Consider the following 6242-nt stretch of genomic DNA (forward strand, 5'->3'; position numbering starts at 1 on the left):
CTTTTTTTATATTTTTCTGTTTTTCTCCCTAAAATAAATTAGATCTTTTAATTTAATTAGTAAACAAATTCCGTTTTGAGATTGTTTATAAAATTTTTAAATTATATATATAAATATTAATTGAACAATAAAATTCTATTAAATAATTTTCAAAATATTTTTATGTATATCTTAAAAATATATTATATATTAAAAATAATAAATCAATTTAAAGAATTCTAACACAATCTAAAAAAAGTAGGAGTTTTTTCATTTTTAGACTTCAAACCAGTTTTTTTTGTATTTTTACGAAATTTTACATGGAAACCCCTATTGCAACTAGTGTTGCAACCTAAATTGCAACAAAAAAATCGTATAGAAACACCTATTGCAACTAGCACTGCAACCACTTTAGAAACCCAAACCGTAAATTTGAAAAAAAAAATTTTAAAAATAATTATGGGATAATTCCTCAAAAATGTATTATATAATATGTTTTTATTTATTTTTATTAGTTTACTTAAATTAATTTTATATAACTAAAAATTAAATTAACTATATAACTATATATATATACATTATTCTAAGTAAATATATTACACAAATATTTTAAAATTAGTCTAAGTGCTTACAAGTTATTATCTAACTAAACATAATAAGAAAAAAAAGTTTGCTAGTTATCTAATTAAACATAGAAAAATAAGAGAAAAAAACTCTCATACAATTCAGCATCATTGTAAGCCTTCGTGAATTATCGCATGCAATTGTTCTATCCACTATCGTTGTAACGGTAACAACACAGGTTTTGTATCATATGTCTTCTTTTCCCTAAAATGTAAAAAGAGGTAAATATTTTTATGAGATTATATATTATATTATTTGTTAATATAATAAATAAGATAATTAATAATTAAAACTTACAACTTTTACATTAGTTGAGTATTTGTTAGGATTTTCATGTACGATGATGTCAACGATGTATTTCAATACATAAAAACTATATTCTTACTTTTTAGGTTGTTTTGGGTAATTTACTATTGATATTTTTAGATACGCCTCAATAAACGCATTTGACCCCCCCTAACGTCTTGTATGCCCTGTTTTCAAAATTTATAAATATTTCAATTAATAAACATATATAACGTAGCTAACTAAAATATTTGTTATATAAAGAGTAATTAAATTATTACGACTTCAACTTCGCATCTGTTGACCTCAGATTTGGCCAACCGATAGCGGAGTCGTATTTATTACTGATACTTACCACGTGTACACAATAATAACATGAAAGTAAAAGAGACAATATTTTTATAGAGGTTCGACCCCCTTAGTTAGAGGGTAACGACCTGATTCCCTTCTGGTTGTATTAATAGTAGAGATAATACTTAAAGACACTAATTCTAATCTAGTTTGTTTTAGTGATGCTGATCGGGCAAGTAATGCAGATGACTGAAAAAGCACTAGTGGTGGATGTTTCTGTTGCGCTTTGTGCCCTAAATAAAAATCTTTTTCAATGTAATCTTTTATATTCATTTATCATTAAAGAAACAGATTTATTTTCATTACTTATTTAATGTGTTATTTGGTTCATGTGATCATTTCTTTATTTATTTGATTTATAAATCCACCCAAATCCTTATCACGTTGATATTCTTATTTATTGTGTTGTCAACACAGTGGAAAGTAATCGAGAATGTGTGATTAAATGTATCCCTATGATTTATCTGTACATATGATTTAGCTGATAGGATAATCTACAATGTAGTTTACTTACACCTTGGATAAGTGCTATGTCATTTCCAAGGCTTTGGTTAAAGTAAGCTTGGGTTGGATGTATGGAGTATGCATCGGAAGGGACTGATATTAAAGTTGGATAAGATATAATAAACTTACCGTAATATCTTTTTTAGTTCAATATCATCTAGTTGATCTTAGATCAAATGATCTCAATCCTGTTAGGTTCTAGTTCAATTGCATTATTTGTGTTCTTCAATCTGTTCATTAAAGTCAACCAATGGATCTTCTCGTGAAATATAGATTAAGGACATGGTAGTATAATTGAGTGGGAGCGCTAATCATAGATACGGAATCTATAGGTTCTATCCGTACATAGAAGTGAAATGATGATTTCCTTCGAGCTTAGCTTAATAGAGATAAATGGTTGAGTACTCATTTCAGTGATTATATTAGTTCATTGAAATATCATTTAAAGGTAGCTAAATATTTTAAGGATAACATACATTGAATGGTGTAACGATAAATTTGTCCCTACTCAATGTAGATCATCTATAGACGATCATTAATTATTAGGATTATAATACATAGGTAAGTCATAGCGTATCTATATCGTGAAAGATATAGAGCGCTCTATATAATTAAGAGTGCAATTCCAAATCTATAGTGATGCAAGGAGGAATTAATAAGCTAGGGAATTTACTTGGTAAATTCTAGATCTATTATTGGAAGCTCAGTTATATAGGCCCATGGTCCCCATACTAGTTGAGACAATACTGCTTGTAAGATTCAGTTACTTGATTTTAATTAATCAATTATAATTCTAAATTAGACTATGTCTTATTTATATATTTTCACTAAGTTATGGCTTGATTGTGAAGAAAAAATATTTTAGGGTTTATTTGTTAATTAAGTGACTTTGTAGAGCCTAATTAATAAATAATATAAATGACAATTTTATTTGATAATTAATTATAATTATTAAATAAATAGTTTTGGCATTTATAGGATTGAAATTAAAAAATATGACATTTGTGAAATAATAGATAATCGGTTAAAAATATGGCAAAAATATAATTAGTGTAGGGCCCACATATGGTTGGCCACTTACCTTTTATTTTAGCTATTATTTTATAATTTTTTATTCCATATAACTCAATTCTAACACTAAGTGAATTAGTATAAAAAGAAAAGAATAGTCTCATTATCCAACTAATGCTTTTGAACCAAGTTTTCATTATGTCAGACAACTAGTATTTTGAGACTTCTTCTTCTTCTTCTTCTTTCTCTCTTCTAATTTTTGAATCCTAGAGTGTTCTTCACAAATATTTCGAGCCTTAGTGATTGAGTGCATGCCCACCCATAACAAGTTAGTCCTCAATCATAGTGTGTAAGACTATGAAGAATCCAAACAACTGAAAGAAAATCGGGCTCAGATCTTGATAATACTCTACGATAGAAAGGAACAAGGGTTAGAGATCTGAGTGGAAGGAGTCATTATATTCTGCTGCTATCAATGTAAGAATTCTCAAACTTTATATGTGTTTAAGTTTCATTGTTTTAGAAATTTATAATTAGGATGTTAATAAACTTACTTGTTAGTAAATTTAGATCCTGGTAAAATATATTCCAACAACTGCCCTCAGATCCATGGTAATGATTTACTTTCAAGATATATGGATTTAAAACGATGTATGTATGATTTGGATGTGATTCATGTTGATCTATGTGTTTATTAATGATTTATTGCTTTTTACAATATTTTACGTAAAACATTTAGAATCTCGTTTTTCAATTATTTTTCTTGGATAGTATGGGAAAAATTAAGAATTTTTTTTTTTTTTTTACAGAACTTGATTTCAATTTTATTTGAATTACTTGTGAATTTTTGAAAAATCGAAAAAAAAATCAAGAGGATGACAACTCCATACGGGCGCAGATACTCGTGTTCCTCAGGTGCACGGAGTTTTGGACAGCATGTTGTCCGAGGTCTCTCACCCATTTGGGCATTTTTGTCTGAACAGGGGGCCTTGTGCGCGTAGAGAGGCTACATTGAGTTTTCTCGGCTGGTGCCCATCCCCTGCGCACGCGGATGGTACAAAATCCAGCTTTTTTTTTTTTTTTTCGCTTTTTCAATTTTTCATGATTTTTCATGGGATTAATTTCGAATTTTTTGTGTAGTTTTGTATTTAGATTTTTATTTTTCAAATCTCAAATCTAATTATTAGTTTGAAATTAATGAATTTTAGATATTAGTAGATTTTGAACATGAAAATGGATAAAATCTATTTTTTTTTTTTGCTTAATTGGTTATCTTATTTTTAAAATTTGATTATTTGATCTTATTTTTAAATATAAAGTCATATATTTTATATTTTATACTATTTAATTAATTTTATAAAAAGACCTTATTTGAAATTTAAAATAAGATATATTTTAATAAAATAATTTAGAAAATTTTGAAAATCTAACCAGATATTTTATCAACTTTCAATTTTTATTTTATTTTATTTAAATTGAATTATAAGATTAGATAAATGATATTAATTTATCATTTTATTTTATTAGACATTTAATTTTATTATCTGTTAAAAATAACAAAAATTTTGTAAAGTTAGTGGATATTTTTGAATAGATGTTTATGTTTGTTAAAACCTGATTTTTCAAATTTATTGGTTTAATTTTAAAATTAATAATTTAATTTAATTTAATTTAATTACTTCTGTTATACACAAAATTCAGCTACCATTTCAATAGAGGACACGTGTCAAGATAAGGAGACTATGGATCGACGAAATCACTTTCAATCAGATAACTCATTAATTACGTAAGTAACAGAGTATACTTGCAACTCGCTGACTATAAGGTCTTATGCGAGGTAAAGATATACGAACTGTTGCCTCGTGTATTAACAAGAACATACGTCATTGGATGCATAAAGCGAGACATCAACTTCGTTACCCTTGGGGAGACGAGAGCGATGCATATTAATTGTGAATACACTTAGCACATAATATACAAACTAAGTATATCAGTTGGGTAAACTCAAGGCCTAATAAGCGAGGCGCCTATCTCGCTATAGGAAGGAGCACTCCTATTACTTTCACCAATCAACTTTAGACATCTTTCAGTGAGACTTATAGTCTTGACGAGTCAGAAGCTGACAGTAGAATGATGGCTGCTGAAGTACTCTTTTTGTCATAAAGAACTGTGACTGTAAAAAATGAAGTGTTATGCCTTCAAGCAAAGAAACAACAAGGCGTACATCGTCAATCTCGGAAGGATAGGGGAAACATTCCAGCTTGCTATCAAGCTAAATAATGTTGAGTTCCTGTTTAGACATCCCAAAATGATGTGATTTAAAACGTGTTTAAATACACGATCGTTTTAACCCAGTAAAAGCGGATAAGTCACAGCTGTGTGATATTCAAATAATAACCGCATTTATGCTACGTGATATGTAATCAAACCCCATGATTTCAGGAGATAAACGCTGTAAAGATTACAATCAACTCTGTAATCAATTGCCTACTATTTGATTATAAATAGTGGCAGGTTAGATCACAAAAGGCACGAAAAAAATCTTAAGAGAAAAAGGCCCTAAAAAACTATCAGAAATCTAATAAGATTGACTCGTGGATTATGCAGAATTTTAACTGCAAAACCACGCAAAAAATCCTTTCTGCCTATACTTTTTCCTTTATTGTTTTTATTTTGTAGTGTGAGATTATCACTGTTAGGCTCATATTTGGTTAACAAAAATCTGCGTTAACAGTTTGGTACTTTCATTGAGAGCCTTTGTGAGAAAGCTCAGAAAAAACCCTCATTTTTAAAGAAAAACCATCTCCTCCATGGCTGAAAACCCAAAAAACACTAATACACCACACGAAGAAACTTGTCACCGTTCTGGGAAAGAGCCCATGGGCTCTAGAAGGTCCTCCAACCCACAGTCTAAACGGACCACCCGCTCTAGGAGGACTCAGCCTAAGGGTGGCCCCAGCACTCGGACCACTCGTTCTAGGAGGACCCAGCCTGATGTTTGCCCCAGTACGTGAACGACATGCTCGAGGAGAACTCAGCGTGGGAATGACCAAAATCCTGGAATAAAGGATGAGGGACCCAATTGTGGAGGTACTCAGCCTATGGGAGAGAGCACTTATGAAACAGAAAACTGCCACCTTAGACGCCGCTTGGAGGAGGCACAACGGCGGAACACTGAATTAGAGTGTGATGCGGCCGCAGCTAGGGTGGCACAGGGGACTGACGCTCAAAATCAACATGAACCTGGAGTGAGAAGACCATGAGGCAGACCTCGTGGCTCATGAACCAGGAGACAGGAAAATGTCCAGGAAGAACAACCTGGGGAAAATGAGTTTCCCCCTAAAAAATTTGAATGATCGGCCATAATCCTCTCATAGAAATGGGAATGGGAGGCAACCCGAAATCGATGAACAAGAAATTCCTCATGGAAATGAGGAAGACCCTAGGACTCAACCTGGGGAACGTAGGTCACCTGCGAGGAATCACCA

This window comes from Cannabis sativa, chromosome X, assembly GCF_029168945.1.
Source record: "Cannabis sativa cultivar Pink pepper isolate KNU-18-1 chromosome X, ASM2916894v1, whole genome shotgun sequence".
NCBI lineage: Eukaryota > Viridiplantae > Streptophyta > Magnoliopsida > Rosales > Cannabaceae > Cannabis > Cannabis sativa.